The sequence below is a fragment of the Nerophis ophidion genome, linkage group LG07, assembly GCF_033978795.1.
Source record: "Nerophis ophidion isolate RoL-2023_Sa linkage group LG07, RoL_Noph_v1.0, whole genome shotgun sequence".
NCBI classification, from domain to species: domain Eukaryota; kingdom Metazoa; phylum Chordata; class Actinopteri; order Syngnathiformes; family Syngnathidae; genus Nerophis; species Nerophis ophidion.
The window spans coordinates 71,266,561-71,285,205 of record NC_084617.1 but is presented as its reverse complement, the minus strand read 5'-3'; positions in this window follow the sequence as shown (position 1 = coordinate 71,285,205).

The window sequence follows — 18,645 nt, the reverse complement described above, 5'->3', positions numbered from 1 at the left end:
TCCAGAATTATCCTAGTAAATGTGTCTAATTACATCTGAAACACTCCCACTGCCGCTGCTTTTTTTTTTTTTTTTTTTTGTGCTTCACTCTAACTTTCCTCATCCAAAAATATTTCATCCTCGCTCAAATTAATGGGGAAATGGTTGCTTTTTCGGTCCGAATCGCTCTTGCTGCTTGAGGCTATGATTGTAAACAATGTTCAGATGTGAGGAGCTCCACAACTCGTGACGTCACGCGCACATCGTCTGCTACTTCCGGTAAAGGCAAGGCTTTTTTATTAGCGACCAAAAGTTGCAAACTTTATCGTCGATGTTCTCTACTAAATCTTTTCAGCAAAAATATGTCAATAACGTGAAATGATCAAGTATAACACATAGAATGGACCCGCTATCCTCGTTTAAATAGGAACATCTTATTTCAGTAGGCCTTTAAGGCTGCGAAGGCAAGTTTCCACCTGTTCGTCCGCCACAACCCGCACGGGCTGGCAGATCATATCAGCCAACACAGCAGCTGTACAGACTCTCCATGCTGCGAGACAAAATAGGAAGAGGAGGCTTTGGTGATAAAACTGTGAAGGATTATCTGTCATTTGGCAAGCCCGTGCTGATTCGCTATCAAAACGGATTTAGCTGTTAAAGGAAATGACAGGAGCGGAAAGACGACGTAAAAAAGGAGGCAACAAAGTGGAGGCGGGAGGATTGACGACACGGAGGGATAGGGGGAGTTGTCATGCAAGGAAGGATTTTGTTTTCTGTTTAATTTCATGCTCACTCACCCCCCCTTCCAGGCCTGCCTCCCCCTCAATCAGAAGAGCTGAATGTCAGTCATACGTATATTTCCCAACGCAGTGCAATGATTGCAGTTGTCAGTCACGGAAACGAGTCGAAAGAAGATACTCGCACGAGAAACTGTGCCGAATAATTGAGGATCGCACACAAATATGTGTCTAATATTACAAAAGGTTCACTTTGAACAGGTGTAAGAACCAGCCCACACATCAAATATTGCGCCTACAATACCGAATATTGTCACTCAACAGTTTATCGCGTTTTCCGGACCATAGGGCGCACCGGATCATTTATTTTATTAATTTGTTTATTTGAATTAGGACAATGCATATTCATCAACAAAGAGAGACAATGTAAATATGCCGGAGTTAGCACAATAGCTCATATTTATCCGTTGTTCTAAGGATTATAAGGCGCACTTTGTTATGTTTACTAAAGGGGAGATGACGGCAGACTGACACCAGCAATAATTTATTATACATATATATATATATATATATATATATATATTTATATATATAATAATAATGATAAAAACAATACTAAACTAATAAGATAACCCAAGGAGATGTGTTACTATGTGTGTAAATTAACTGAAGTGTTGTAGAGAGCGAAGGAACAAGGCAGTCCGAAAGGCAGGCAGATGAACATCCAGGGCAGGAGAGGAGAGGCTAGATCCGTGTTTAGGCGGGGTTCTGGAATCGAGGAAGGCAGTCCAAAAACACAGGGGGGAACAAAAGACGATCTCGAAGGGGGAAGAAGACTCTGCGGGAGAGCAACACGGACGTCAGAATCACGGAAGGAAACACAACAACGGTGAGCGAACATCAGGCTTACGGTACACAGAGAGGGAAGTAGGTTCCCGTGTTGATCCTTGGGTCCGCTGGACCTTTATCCAGCCCGCCCTCATTAATTCCAGGTGAGCAGATTGGCGAGTGGGTGCAGGTTTGTCGCTGCGTGGGTGTGCTGCGTTGGGCGTGAGCGGGGGCGTGTCCGAGCGAGCAGCCAGAGGAGGAACTGTGACAAACAGATGCAGGAGGAAAACGGGTTCGAGTCCACGCCGTGACACACTTGTTGTTTTCCTGTTAGTTTTGGACTAACTCAGTTCCTGTTTTGTGCACCCTTGAGTTTGTTTTAGTTACCATGTGTGGAGAGGCAGCGAGGCAGGGCACACCGTAGCCCGGCCCAAGATGGCGGTGAGGAGGCGTGGCCGGCAGTCCGACAGCGAGGCAGGGCACGCCGGAGTCCGGCCCAAGATGGCGGCGAGGAGGCACAGACTGCGAGCAAGAAGCCAGGCGGGGCGCGCTGTAATCGTCCCCGCAAATATTATCAGGTGCGTGGGTCGCCCAGCTGGGCACAATTTAAATCTCCTCTCGCACTGTATACAAGGGCAGCGGCTGTAAACGCCGGGGGGAGAGACGGAGCGAGAAGGAGCCAGAAGGAAGCGGATGCTCAAGGAGAGCGAGAGAAAGCCACAGGAAGACGAAGACGCACGCGACTGAAAAGGTGGAGCGGCAGAAGAAGCAGGACACGGCAACGCTGAAAAGCAACCCGTAGAGACTTTTTATTATTGATAAATAAAAGAAAGTCTAACCTGCGCCACAATGTCCTTCCTTGGTGGTCCTGAGAACCTGCACGACAGCAAGAGACTGTCACACCATGGTTGCTTATTATTTTCACCCTGCCTCCGATTGGTGTTCGGGATGCTCACCTGTTTCCCGAGCACTAATCAGAGGCATTATTTAAGCCTGCCTTTGCCAGTCAGTCAACCTGGCTTCATTGTTTGCTTCAAGCTACTATTACGTGAGTATTGCCTGGCTCTAGTCCATGCTAAGTTTTAGCCCTAGCGTCCAGTGCGATCGACACCTTTTTCCTCTGGCTTGTTTTCTGTTTTGGTACTTGTTCGAGTTCTGAGAATAAATCATGTTCCTACCCGCACGTGCTGTCCGGAGTGATCCGTCTGCATCTCGGGGGAACGAACCTAGCAGCAAGCTGCACCCCCCTACGTAGCAGAATGAAGACTGCTCGACGGACCGGCAAAAGCAGGCTTAAATAATGCCTCAGATTAGTGCTCGGGAAACAGGTGAGCGTCCCGAACACCAATCAGAGGCAGGTGAAAATAATAAGCAACCATGGTTACTAAAACAAACTCAAGGGTGCACAAAAGAGGAACTGAGGGAGTCCAAAACTAACAGAAAAATAACAAAAACAGGATCCAGGCCACGGATCATGACAGCGCTACCGATGGATGGTCTATTTTTGATCCTTTTTCATATATAAGGCGCACCAGATTATAAGGCGCATTAAAGGAGTTTTATTATCACATTTTTTTTCTAAACTTAAACACTTCCTTGTGGTCTACATAACATGTAATGGTGGTTCTTCGGTCAAAATGTTGCATAGATGATGTTTTACAGAATGTGCCGTTTTGTGGGCGGTCTTATTTACGTGGCTCACCTTCGACAGCGTCTTCTCCCCGTTATCTGTTGTAGCTGTGTAGCGTGCAAGTATTAGAATAAGTTATCACACAACTTTAATAGGCTTAAAGTCCGTTGCTATAGTTATTAAATATTGTGCTCAAGCTGTACTTTTTCTATCTGTGCAAGGATAAAACTTCTTGTCTGAGGTGTGGCCTCGGCCGCAGATGTTATCTTTGTTTTAGCCCGCCAACAGCCAAGGACTTCAAGGACCTCAACGCAGATAAGACGACAGCACACAGACGAAGCAGAGACAAGGCGAAATTAGCAAGGCCCGCCGCACATTCCGTCATTTAGAGGCGGCCTCAGTGATATTGACTGGGGAACTCCTGAATAAATGGAGGGACGCAGGAGCTGTACCTTAGAGCGTAGGGCAAGACTGGGACTAAGTGTGCAGCGCCATGCGTTCTCCTCCTGAGCTAAATTGAACTCTGTTTCTGCATGATTCCTTGCGTCTTATCAGTTTAATAGATGTCAGCAGTTTGTGAACCTGACGGGAGTGGAAGAAATGTCAAAAGATGGAGCTAACTGTTTTAATGACATTCAGACTTTACTTCAATCACAACGGAGATGTATCTTCTCATCTGTGGCTCACGAGTGCAACAACAACGTCGGAACTCTATAATAACTAAAGTTCCTTGGGTGGATAATGTAAACTCACTACACCGGTATATTTTAATGCTTTCATGGCGAGTTTACTGACAGATATAAGTAAGAAATTGACACTACTTTATAGTAGAAATGGCAACAGCAGAAAATAAATGTCCCATAACAAGAATATTGTCAGAGTGTGTTTGTGACAAACCCCAAGATGCAGAGATGGAGGCAGGCATGCAGTGAGAAAACATGATTTAATAAAGATACTAAAACAAGAACAAACAAAGGGTACAAACAAAAAGCGCGCACGTGGGCGGATAACAAACAAAACGGCCTACCGTGGAAGCTAGCAAGTATCGAACAAGAAAATAATCCAGCACTCGATTGGAGGACAAAACAGGTTCAACAAGGAGCGGGCTGATTGACACCAGGTGTGGGTGGCCAGGTGCCAATCAGCTGCAGCTGAGGGAAAACAGCGCACAGGGAAATCAGACAAAATAAGAGCGCTAACAAGACCTAAAAACAGGAAATACTAAACACACACAAACAAACTGTCAGTGGAAAGCCTGACAAAGATAGAAAAAAAGAAGAAGCTTATCCACTATGGTGTCGGCACCGACTACAAAGGCGGACCCGCACAATTTTTCGGGATACATGCAGATCCCAATAACAGATCAGCAGGTACCAGAAGGTAAGAAAAGTTGCTTTTGCATAATATATTGCGAAAAAAACCCGCCAGATAATATATCTTATCTTATACACACACCATAATAATACTCCTATGTTGAAGCACTCTACAATCTATCAACGTCGTACTGAAACATTTTCACAGATTTTTGAGTGCTGTGTGCAATGTTCTATATTTTCAATGCAACGTATAAAATGTTGGTGTTGTTTACTTGAGTCATATTGCCACATATCTCTTATGTTTAACTGCCATCTACTGGTCACACTTATCATTTCACTATGTACCGAATAAAATTGCTTGGAGGTTGGTAAGCAAAACCAGAATTATTCCGGGTTATAAGGCACAGTGTCGAGTTTTGAGAAGAAAAAAAAACGGATTTTAAGTACGCCTTACAGTCCGGAAAATACGGTACTCTTCCAATTTTTGAAAAAAAAAGCTAGGTTTTATGTGCCGACGTATTTTTAGTTCAGGGAGTACACTTTGAACAAGATCCTTTTTGTGAGTTTGATGGTGCTCAATAAAATACAAGATTAATGACAAGGGATTGGCACCGTCCGACCTTTTGACTGGGCCAGTATACCCCGCTCCTAGCAAAATGCCTCCTTTGTGCTAAATCTGTCACCCCACTGACAAGCTAACATCCCTGTTCCCGGGAGCTGAGTGGCTCTCTGTTGAACTTTTAATGGCCGTGTTTGATGAGGCACGTTTGCCCGTCAAAGTGGGAACCGCCGTCTTTTGAAGCCGTGACAGCCCGCACACAAACTTTACTTGAGCTCCAGGTGATTTTATAACAGCCGGCATGTTGCCTCATGAGCCGGGCCGATTGAGGGGGGCCCCTGGAGAGGCAATGGGGGATTCATATAAACTAATTGTTCACATTGTTAATGCCATTACCTTGGACAAAGTGCTCGATTTTCTCTTCCGATCTTTGGATGTAACAATAACACGTTTTTTTTAAGCAAACATTTCCCCCGACGTTGACTACAGATAGTGTTGTATGGTTTTGCAAAACTGTATACTAGGGTTGTACGGTATACCAATATTAGTTTAGCACAGAGGTCTGCAACCCGAGGCTTGTGACGGTCTCAAGCCGTCGTCTTGCGGGTTCCAGGGACCACCAAGGAAGGACATGCCTTTTTAGCCGGTGTAGACTTCTTTATTTTTTCCAAATAAGACAAGTCTCCTTCGTATAGCTTTTCAGCTCCACTTCTTCGCTCGCTCGCTCGCTCGCTACCATGAATTGATTAACGTGGACCCCGACTTAAACAAGTTGAAAAACTTATTCGGGTGTTACCATTTAGTGGTCAATTGTACGGAATATGTACTGTACTGTGCAATCTACTAATACAAGTATCAATCAATCAATCAATCAATGTCATCTGTCTCGGGCTCTCCTCCTCTCTCTCCAGTCTCTACACCTCTCTCCCCCACGTTCACAGCTGCCGCCCCTTTTAACAGTGCGAGAGGATTCATTAATTGTACCCAGGTGCGCGATCCACGCAGCTGATCTCGCTTGTGGCGTCGCTCCCGCCTCGCCACTCGTTTGCCATCTCCGCCTCCTCGCCGCCATCTTGCCCTGACGTTCTGTCGGACCGTGGGCTCCGCCTCTCCACACGGCTCTTTAGCGCCGCCCTAGTGGTTCCCTGGACCTCTTTCAGACTCTCGCGACTGTGTTGGATCCATTATGGATTGAAGTTTCACAGTATCATGTTAGACCCGCTCGACATCCATTGCTTTCCTCCTCTCCAAGGTTCTCATAGTCATCATTGTCACCGACGTCCCACTGGGTGTGTTTTCTTTGCCCTTATGTGGGCCTACCGAGGATGTCGTAGTGGTTTGTGCAGCCCTTTGAGACACTAGTGATTTAGGTCTATATAAGTAAATATAGATTGATTGATTGAAAATGGAAAAAGCAGAGGAAAAACATTTATTCTTTGTTTTAATTTATTTTCTTTGGGAGAACAAACATGACACGAACCTTCCTAATTGTTAGAAATCCCACTGTTTATGTGAGACATGCTTCGCTGATGAGAGTATTTGGCAAGCACCGTTTTGTCCTACTATTTTCAGCAATCCTTGAACTCATCATAGTTTGTTTACCAATGCTGCCACAGAAAGACATGTTTTATGCCACTCCCTCTATGTCTCATATCGTCCACCAAACTTTTTATTCTGTGCGTGAATGCACAAATGTGAGCTTTGTTGATTTTTTTGATTTGCTGGAGTGCTTATCAGACATATTTGGTCAATCAAAGCTAATCTATGCTAACATACTATTTAGGCTAGCTGTACGTACATATGACACATTATCTGTATGTAATATTGGCTGCATTTCTCATAGTTGTTTGTGTACCATGTTGTTCCAGACCACAGCAAACGTTACCCAGCTTGCAAAGATTGTGATACATCCATTAGAAGACAGCCTGCCGGTTCCTTGGACAGACACATCTATACCTTTGGCTATTCTGAGCCAGTTATTTCCAGAAGTTATCTCATCCTGTGAGAAGCCTCCATTTTGCTAACGATTTCCAATGTTGCAAAAAAGTGTTGAATAAAAATTAAAATGCAACATTTCTGTCAACGAAGATTTGCGTCAGCCTTTTGATAATTGGCTAATATAGCAAATATAGACACATCATGTATTGCCTTCATTTTAACACTTGCATGAGGCTTTTAATTTTTTGCGGCTCCAGACAGATTTTTGTTTTGTATTTTTGATCTAATACGGCTCTTTCAACATTTTGGGTTGCCGACCCCTGATATAGTACTGGTACTACTGTGATACTATTGAGTCATATTCGGTACTATACCACCTCTAAAAAGTACCAGTCAACCTGTAAACATTACTAAACACAAGCAAAAACTGCTATTGGCTCCCATTTAAATCATTTGGGTGTTGCTTTCAAAGCCTTCCTGTATCTAGAGACTTACTCCCTGAGTTTGTAAACAATAAAAAAAATGACTGACAAAAATATTTTGCAATAGTAAGAACAAGAAAAAAATAATATTGTTCTTTTCACTTTAGTATCGCTTATATACTGATATTATACTAGGTATCAATAGCATCGACATTGGCTCGATCACACTTTCTTTCAAACAATCAATCAATGTTTATTTATATAGCCCTGAATCACAAGTGTCTCAAAGGGCTGCACAAAACACAACAGCATCCAAGGTTCGGATCCAACATCAGGGCAAAGAAAAACTCAACCCAATGGGATGACAATGAGAAACCTTGGAGAGGACCGCAGATGTGGTTGATCCCTCCGAGCGCGGCCGGTGCAATGGACGTCGAGTGGGTCTAACGTAATATTGTGAAAGTCCAGTCCATAGTGGATCTAACATAATAGTGAGAGTCCAGTCCATAGTGGATCTAACATAACAGTGAGAGTCCAGTCCATAGTGGATCTAACATAATAGTGAGAGTCCAGTCCATAGTGGATCCAACATAATAGTGAGAGTCCAGTCCATAGTGGATCTAACATAATATTGTGAAAGTCCAGCCCATAGTGGATCTAACATAAAAGTGAGAGTCCAGTCCATAGTGGATCTAACATAATATTGTGAGAGTCCAGTCCATAGTAGATCTAACATAATAGTGAGAGTCCAGTGCATAGTGGATCTAACATAATAGTGAGAATCCAGTCCATGGTGGATCTAGCATAATATTGTGAGAGTCCAGTCCATAGTGGATCTAACATAATAGTGTGAGAGTCCAGTCCATAGTGGAGCAAACATAATATTGTGAGAAACCAGTCCATAGTGGATCCAACATAATAGTGAGAGTCCAGTCTATAGTGGATCCAACATAATATATGAGAGTCCAGTCCATAGTGGATCTAGCATTATATTGTAGGAGTCCAGTTCATAGTAAATCTAGCATAATATTGTGAGAGTCCAGTCCATAGTGGATCTAACATAATTTTGTGAGAGTCCAGTCTATAGTCGGCCCAGCAGGAGACCATCCCGGGTGGAGACAGGTCAGCAGCGCTGAGATGTCCCCTACTGATTCACAGGCGAGCGGTCCACCCCGGGTCCGGACTCTGGACAGCCAGCACTTCATCCACGGCTACCGAACCTGTGTCCACGAAGAAGAGGGGGGTGGGGGGGGGGGCAGAGCAGAAAACGTTATTGTGTGAGAAGTTCTTCCCCCTTGCTCTGAGCTGCAACATCTCCACTAGAATGAAGACAGATAAGCGCGGGGTGAGGGGTCGCAATTAGGAAAACGCTCGCTCCTCGAACCCCTCTTGTCACCCGAGCGGTTTTCCTTCTGAACTTTTTAAGGGATTAGGCTGGCTGGTGGTTATGACTGCCAGCAGGACTCCTCAGGTTTCACTCCCCGAGGCGACAGGGAGATGTCAGCGTCTGTCAGCTCGCGTCTGTCATCTAAGCCGCCGCCGGTTCTGCCAGCGCTCTTTCGCGCCGGGTTTCCTCCTGGCTTACGATCTGAGACCCGAAAGCAAAACGTCTCCCCCGCCCTGCCTCCCCCGCTTTTGTTTAACGCAAGGTCAAGGTGTGCGTCACGACTAAGTGGGTGAGTGTGCGTGCGGCCTCACATTGGGTGTGTCGTCTCGCTTGAGTGTGTGTGTGTGTGTGTGTGTGTGTGTGTGTGTGTGTGTGTGTGTGAGTCGGGCTATGAGTGACAGCGTGAGTGAGGTGAAGCCTCTTTGTAAAAGTGCACCTACCTTCTCTTCCCACAAAGTCCCTCCTGGCAACAAACTGTCACGACTGACAGGCCTCACAAAAGGAGGAGAGGGAAAGGAGGCAGGGGGTACGGGGATTAAAAATTAAAAAAAAAAAAAAGTTGAAGAGATGAAATTAAAGCAAAGAAGGAAACCTGACAGCACCTTGAGAAAAAAAGGTATTGTCTTCAAGGGGTAATGTGTGTGTGTGTGTGTGTGTGTGTGTGTTCTTGTATTGCTGTCCTTCTTGAGACATCCACAAGTTAGGACATAAATCCCAGTCCCAATACGGAAAACCTGTTATGACCCGCTGCCCGGATCATATTATGATTTAGATTTTTGAGTCTTTTTGTGTTTTCTGTTGGTTTCGGACTCCTTCGGTTCCTGTTTGTGCACCTCTCAGTTGGTTTCCATAGTTACTCATCATTGTCACCTGCCGCCTGTTCCCGGACGTGCACCTATTTGTCCCCGGTGGCTTCGGGGACACGTGGCCTGGCGGCCCACTGCCAAGTCCTCCCTCCGCCCTCCCTTGACTTTGGACTTATTCCGTTATTTTGGAGTGGGGGGCGTTTCTAGTGTTTGGGACGTCTGGTATCCGCCCCTTAAGGGGGGGGGTTATGTCATGACCCGTTACCCCGGTCATGGCATGATTTATGTTTGGTAGTTTTTCTATGTTAGTCTGTATCCTGGGTGCACCCTCTTTCCCCGTTTACTGTCGGTTTCCATGGGCACTAATTCTCCTCACCTGTCTTAGTTTTGCAATTAGTGTTCCCACCAGGTGTTTTGGTTTTACTGTGGTGAGTTGTTTGTCAGTTGCTTATTTTCTGTACTCTTTGGCACACCATATTTATTCCGTCTCTCATCCACAGTATGGAGCGCAGCTGGTGCAAAGCAGGAGCACACACCTGAAATTGATTAGTGGGGTCTATTTAACCTGGGTGCTGACGCCATGCGAGCGCCGGAACGTTGTGTCCCACCACCGTATTGCTCGCATGCGTACGCTCCTTCGGCTCATTTGCAAAGCTTTGTTTGACTCGAACTCCTCACCTCCTCATGTCCGGCGGTCCTCACCAAGTCGCCGCCCACCTCCTCGTATCCGGCGGGCCGCACCACGGCTCTGCCCACCTCCACATGTCCGGCGGTCCTCACCAAAGCGCCGCCCACCTCCTCGGCCCTGGACTACTCATGGGCACCTTTGGCGCAAACAGCGGCGACGCCCAGGACTTGGGTGCAGGACTCAAAGACTGCTGAGGTTCTGGCGCCAGTCCCGTCCGCCTCCTCAACGGCCACTGACATGGCTGTTCCGAGGTCGCCCGCCTCGACCATTGCGGCGGAAATCTACTCGCCGCTGCCACCTGGCTTGTCCCCGGTGGCTTCGGGGACACATGGCCTGGCGGCCCACCGCCAAGTCCTCCCTCCGCCCCCCCTTGACTTTGGACTTATTCCGTTATTTGGGGGGGGGGGGGGCGTTTCTAGTGTTTGGGACGTTTCTAGTGTTTGGGACGTCTGGTATCCGCCCCTTAAGGGGGGGGGGGGTTATGTCATGACCCGTTACCCCGGTCATGGCATGATTTATGTTTGGTATTTTTTCTATGTTAGTCTGTTTCCTGGGTGTATGTATTATTAATGTTGAAAATACAAATCTTTATATGACTAGAAGGGGTTGGTCTTAAAGAGGTAGGCATTTTTCAGAAGGTCCCAGGAAGGTCAGAAATACAAGTGTGTGTGTGTGAGTGTGTGTGTGTGTGTGTGTTCTTGTATTTCTGTCTTTCTTGAGACATCAACAAGGAAAAGTAGCTTCCATATGAGGACCGGTGAACAAGTTAGGACGTAAACCATGGTCCCAATAGGGAAAACCATTGCATATAGTAGAAAATGTTTCATTTGCACCTCTAGTGGCGAAAACTATCAAAATGAGTGTGGTCCCAAAAAGGAGGGATTTTTCAAATTGACTGTGTCGGTTTTAAAAGTGCTTTTCTCTGGCCAACATATGAAATAACAAGTGTGTGTAAAAAAAAAAAAAAAAATGTTCCCCTCTGGCCAATATATGTAATAACTGGTTTTAAAAGTGCTCCTCCTCGGCCAACATATGAAATAACAAGTGAGTGTAAAAAATACATTAAAAAATTGCTCCCTTCTAGCCAATATATGTAATAACAAGTGTGTGTAAGAAGATGAAATTAGCCCCCTTAGGCCTAAATTAAACCAAAAAAAAAACAAAACCAAAAATATATATATAAAGGGATGGTCCTAAAGAGGTAGGTATTTTTCAGAAGGTCCCAAGAAGGTAAGAAATACAAGTGTGTGTGTTTGTGTTTGTTCTTGTATTTCTGTTCTTCTTGAGACATCAACAAGGAAAAGTAGCTTCCATATCCGGACCGGTGAACAAGTTAGGACATAAATAATGGGGCCAATAGGGAAAACCATTGCATATAGTAGAACATGTTTCATTTGTACCTCTAGTGGCGAAAACTATCAAAATTAGGGTGGTCCCAAAAAGGAGGGATTTTTCAAATTGACTGTGTTGGTTTTAAAAGTGCTTTTCTCTGGCCAACATATGAAACAACAAGTGTGTGTAAAAAAAAAAAAATGTTCCCCTCTGGCCAATATATGTAATAACTGGTTTTAAAAGTGCTCCTCCTCGGCCAACATATGAAATAACAAGTGTGTGTAAAAAATATACATTAAAAAATTGCTCCCCTCTAGCCAATATATGTAATAACAAGTGTGTGTAAGAAGATGAAATGAGCCCCCTTAGGCCTAAATTAAACAAAAAAAAAAAAAAACCCAAAAAAATGTATATAAAGGGATGGTCCTAAAGAGGTAGGTATTTTTCAGTAGGTCCCAAGAAGGTCAGAAATACAAGTGTGTGTGTGTGTGTTTGTGTGTGTTCTTGTATTTCTGTTCTTCTTGAGACATCAACAAGGAAAAGTAGCTTCCATATGAGGACCGGTGAACAAGTTAGGACATAAATCACGGGTCCAATAGGGAAAACCATTGCATCTAATAGAGAATGTCTAATTTGCACCCCTGGTGGTGAAATCTATCAAATTTTAGGTGGTCCCAAAAAGGAGGGATTGTGTGTCGGTTTTAAAAGTCAACATATGAAATAACAAGTGTGTGTAAAAAATGTTAGTGTTCCCTCTCTGGCCAATATATGTAATAACATGTGGGTATAAGAAATCGAAATGCACCTCCTCTGGCCAAAATTAATACAAAAACATATATATATTAACAAATATGTATGTAGAGACTTACTGTCACAACTTGAAGTAAATAATTAGTATTAAAAACAATTATTATAAACAAAAAATTTCAAAAACTAATTCATTAAAAGTTTACCTTCATTATAATTGCATTATATATTGACATTTTTCAAAGGTCCCAAGAAGGTAAGAAATACAATAATGTGTGTGTGTGTGTGTGTGTGTGTGTGTGTGTGTGTGTGTGTTCTTGTATTTCTGTCCTTCTTGAGACATCAACAAGGAAAAGTAGCTTCCATATGAGGACCGGTGAAGAAATTAAGACATAAATCATGGGTCCAATAGGGAAAATCATTGCATCTAATAGAGAATGTTTTATTTGCACCCCTGGTGGTGAAATCTATCAAAATGAGGGTGGTCCCAAAAAGGAGGGATTTTTCAAATTGACTGTGTCGGTTTTAAAAGTCTTTTTCTCTGGCCAACATATGAAATAACAAGTGTGTGTAAAAAAAAAAAAAAAGCTCCCCTCTGGCCAATATATGTAATAACTGGTTTTAAAAGTGCTCCTCCTCGGCCAACATATGAAATAACAAGTGTGTGTAAAAAAAATACATTAAAAAATTGCTCCCCTCTAGCCAATATATGTAATAACAAGTGTGTGTAAGAAGATGAAATGAGCCCCCTTAGGCCTAAATTAAACCAAAAAAAAAAATTAATAAATAAAATTAAAAAAAAAAAAAAAAAAAAAAAAAAAAAAAAAAATATATATATATATATATATATATATATATATATATATATATAAAGGGATGGTCCTAAAGAGGTAGGTATTTTTCAGTAGGTCCCAAGAAGGTAAGAAATACAAGTGTGTGTGTGTGTGTGTGTGTGTGTGTGTGTGTGTGTGTTTGAGTTTGTTCTTGTATTTCTGTTCTTCTTGAGACATCAACAAGGAAAAGTAGCTTCCATATGAGGACCGGTGAACAAATTAGGACATAAATCACGGGTCCAATAGGGAAAACCATTGCATCTAATAGAGAATGTCTCATTTGCACCTCTGGTGGTGAAATTTATCAAAATTAGGGTGGTCCCAAAAATGAGGGATTGTTCAAATTGAGTGTGTCGGTTTTAAAAGTCAACATATGAAATAACAAGTGTGTGTAAAAATGTTTAATTGCTTCCTCTCTGGCCAATATATGTAGTAACATGTGGGTATAAGAAATTGAAATGCACCTCCTCTGGCCAAAATTAATACAAAAATATGTATATATTAAAAAATATGTATATAGAGACTTACTGTCACAACTTGAAGTAAATAATGAATATTAAAAACAATTATTACAAACAAAAAATGTCAAAAACAAATTCATTAAAAGTTTACCTTCATTATATTTGCATTATATATCGACATTTTTCTAAGGTCCCAAGAAGGTAAGAAATACAATAATGTGTGTGTGTGTGTGTGTGTGTGTGTGTGTGTGCAGGCTTTGATCAGCGGAGGATGAGCGTGGAGAAGATCTTGTAAAGCTTCCTCCATTGAGCGGAAGAAGTCAGGCCCACAATTACTTACAAGTCTGTGGATAATCACCATCTTGTTTTTAAGGGAAGAAAATACTTCTTTTTTTTCGGGGAGTGAAAGAACACTTTGCCTTTTGAGAACTTCCACTTGATGTTTTTCCCCCCGGCAAACTATACCAAAGTGCAACGGCGGTACGCTTTTTTTGGAGGAAGCAGATTTTATGTTAGAGTGTTTTACAAAAATGAGTTGGGGAATTGTGTTGGATGTAAATATAAACGGAATACAATGATTTGCAAATCATTTTCAACCCATATTCAGTTGAATGTGCTACAAAGACAACATATTTGATGTTCAAACTCATAAACATTTTTTTGTTGTTGAGAATAATCATTAACTTTACAATTTGATGCCAGCAACGCGTGACAAAGAAGTTGGGAAAGGTGGCAATAAATACTGATAACGTTGAGGAATGCTCATCAAACACTTATTTGGAACATCCCACAGGTGTGCAGGTTAATAGGGAACAGGTGGGTGCCATGATTGGGTATAAAAACAAGCTTCCCAAAGAATGCACAGTCTTTCACAAGAAAGGATGGGGCGAGGTACACCCCTTTGTCCACAACTGCGTGAGCAAATAGTCAAACAGTTTAAGAACAACATTTCTCAAAGTGCAATTGCAAGAAATTTAGGGATTTCAACATTTACGGTCCATAATATCATCAAAAGGATCAGAGAATCTGGAGAAATCACTCCACGTAAGCGGCATGGCCGGAAACCAACATTGAATGACCGTGACCTTCGATTCCTCAGACGGCACTGTATCAAAAACCGACATCAATCTCTAAAGGATATCACCACATGGGCTCAGGAACACTTCAGAAAACCAAAGTCACTAAATATAGTTGGTCGCTACATCTGTAAGTGCATGTTAAAACTCTACTATGCAAAGCAAAAGCCATTTATCAACAACATCCAGAAACGCCGCCGGCTTCTCTGGGGCCGAGATCATCTAAGATGGACTGATGCAAAGTGGAAAAGTGTTCTGTGGTCTGACGAGTCCACATTTTAAATTGTTTTTGGAAATATTTGACATTTTGTCATCCGGACCAAAGGGGAAGCGAACCATCCAGACTGTTATCGACGTAAAGTTGAGAAGCCAGCATCTGTGATGGTATGGGGGTGCATTAGTGCCCAAGGCATGGGTAACTTACACATCTGTGAAGGCACCATTAATGCTGAAAGGTACATACAGGTTTTGGAACAACATATGTTGCTATCTAAGCGCCGTCTTTTTCATGGGCGCCCTTGCTTATTTCAGCAAAACAATGCCAAGCTACATTCAGCATGTGTTACAACAGCGTGGCTTCGTACAAAAAGAGTGCGGGTACTTTCCTGGCCCGCCTGCAGTCCAGACCTATCTCCCATCGAAAATGTGTGGCGCATTATGAAGCGTAAAATACGACAGCGGAGACCCCGGACTGTTGAACGACTGAAGCTCTACATAAAACAAGAATGGGAAAGAATTCCACTTTCCAAAGCTTCAACAATTAGTTTCCTCAGTTCCCAAACGTTTATTGAGTGTTGTTAAAAGAAAAGGTGATGTAACACAGTGGTGAACATGCCCTTTCCCAACTACTTTGGCACGTGTTGCAGCCATGATATTCTAAGTTAATTATTATTTGCAAAAAAAAAAAAAAAGTTTATGAGTCTTGTTGTGGAAAGGCGGAGCCAACGGTCCGACGGAGCGGCAGGGCATGCTGGAGCCTGGCCCAAGATGGCGGCAAGGAGGCGGCGAATACGAGCGAGCTGCAAGGCGGTGCGTACTTGGAGCGACACCGCAAGCGAGATCAGGTGCGTGGATAACACACCGGGACACAATTAATGTATAAAAGGGGAGAAGGAGGAGATAATGGGGCAGAAGGAGTTGGAGTTGGAGCATACTGCGAGAGAAACAACAAAGACAATTGCTGTGTTCAGCCATATCCAGCGTTTCTTCTTCTTTACCGCCATCTTCCTTTCTCCTCTTTTCCTCTGCTAGTCTTTCCCGCTCTTATTCTCTTTTGTCTCTCTCTCGCAGTATGCTCCAACTCCTTCTGCCCCGTTCTCTCCTCCTTCTCCCCTTTTATACATAGTTAGGAGATACATTACTCGTGTCCCGGTGTGCGATCCACGCGCCTGATTTCGCTTGCGGCGTCGCTCCTGGCAGGCCCCGCCTCGCCGCTCGCTCGTATTCTCCGCCTCCTTGCCGCCAGCGTGCCCTCTCTCTCCGTCGGACCGTCGGCTACGCCTCTCCACAACAATTTGATGTTCAAACTTATAAACTTTATTTTTTTTTTTTGCAAATAATAATTAACTTAGAATTTCATGGGTGCAACACCTGCCAAAGTAGTTGGGAAAGGGCATGTTCGCCATTGTGTTACATCACCTTTTCTTTTAAAAACACTCAATACTCCGCCTCTCCACATTTGTCTTTGTTGTGCATTCAACTGAATATGGGTTGAAAAGGATTTGCAAGTCATTGTATTCCGTTTATATTTACATCTAACACAATTTCCCCACAGCATAAAATCTTTTTAGTGAGAAGAATTATCTTATCAGCCAGAAAACAAGCAAATAACACCCTTATTTGAGATACTTAATCTTACTTAGATTTCAGTTTTTGCAGTGTGGACAGGACAAAAAAAATATAAATAAAACAAATTAAAAAAACATGGATACTTGGATGTATCTGCCTGCTGGTAGAGCTGGATGGGGTCTTTGGGGGGGGTGCAGTCCATCCGTATGAGAGTGAATTGGCGAGTGCAGCTCCAGCGGTCCTCCATGCATGTCTCGGCCTCTTTGACAGACAAAGCCTCGCGCTGAAGGGGGAACCTCCTGCTGGCAGGATCTGAGCAGCTTGTTTACAGAGGAGCTTGTCTGATCCCAAGGCCCTGCTCACCCTCTTGTATGGGAAAACACTCGGCCTTTGATGTCTTCTCTCCCTCCACTGTATCCGCATTTCTTTCTTACGCTTATTTTGTCGCTCACAGCTGCCACTTCCTCCCGACGGTGGCTGACACGTATCGAGCTCTGCTTTGCATTATCCGCCTCCAGACGTCTCGCATTCGACTCAGCGGTTTAGGTGCCTCGCATTGTATTCGAGGCATGTCAAGGTGTGTGTGTGTGTGTGTGTGTGTGTGTGTGTGTGGAGGGTCACACAGGGCTTGTCAACAGGCGGTCTGCTTTAATGTGACATATTAATGTGGCCTGCCATTGCCAATAACTCTACACAAGCAGCACATGTGTGCGTATTTATTAGAGTCCATAACATTTTCCCCCTCTGTGAAATTTTAAACCTGACGTGAGTTGCCGAGTGTGTTCATAAAACCGAGGGCATGTTGCTTTTCCCGTCTCCGGGAGAGGGGACTGGAAACCGACGTGAAAATTAAACTAAATATGTTTCTCAGTTAGGGGGGTGTTTGTGCAAAATGTGTCTTGAGGTTCTTTTATTCTGATATTACCATGGTTCAGCTACAATCGGGCGGAAGGCAGGGTACACCCTGGACAAGTCGCCACCTCATCGCTGGGCCAACACGGATTGACAGACAACATAGCTGAGATAGGCGCGACCCCAAAAGGGAATAAGCAGTAGGAAAATGGATGGATGGATTAGCATGGTTATAAAAGTGTGTGTGTGTGTTCGGGCAATTCTGACAAAGTGGGGACATCGCTCTGTTTACACCTTTAGGGGTGTCCAAACTTTTTCCACTGAGGGCCGCATACTGAAAAATCAAAGCAAGCGGGGTCCATTTTCATAATTTTTATTTTTAAAAACCAATACAATATATATATATATATAAAATATACAGACCTCCACTCAGTTATGATCCCGAAGACCCCAAAGGGATTTTGGTCCAAATTTTTTTTTTAAATGTGTCATTAGCATTTAAGAAGCATTTAAGTCTCACCTTAAAACTCATTTGTATATAAATAGACTCCCTTTTTAGACCAGTTGATCTGCCGTTTCTTTTCTTTTTCTTCTATGTCCCACTCTCCTTTGTGGAGGGGGTCCGGTCCGATCCGGTGGCCATGTACTGCTTGCCTGTGTATCGGCTGGGGACATCTCTGCGCTGCTGATCCGCCTCCGCTTGGGATGGTTTCCTGCTGGCTCCGCTGTGAACGGGACTCTCGCTGCTGTGTTGGATTCGCTTTGGACTGGACTCTCGCGACTGTGTTGGATCCATTATGGATCGAACTTTCACAGTATCATGTTAGACCCGCTCGACATCCATTGCTTCCTCCTCTCCAAGGTTCTCATAGTCATCATTGTCACCGACGTCCCACTGGGTGTGAGTTTTCCTTGCCCTTATGTGGGCCTACCGAGGATGTCGTAGTGGTTTGTGCAGCCCTTTGAGACACTAGTGATTTAGGGCTATATAAGTAAACATTGATTGATTGATTGATTGATTATTCAGTATTATTATTTCCATTATTATTCAAGTTTTAAATTTTTAGATCAGGGGTCACCAACCTTTTTGAAACCAAGAGATACTTCTTGGGTACTGATTAATGCGAAGGGCTACCAGTTTGATACACACTTAACTAAATTGCCAGAAATAGCCAATTTGCTCAATTTACCTTTAATAAATAAATCTGTATATATAAAAAAATGGGTATTTCTGTCCGTCATTCCGTCGTACATTTTTTTTAATTT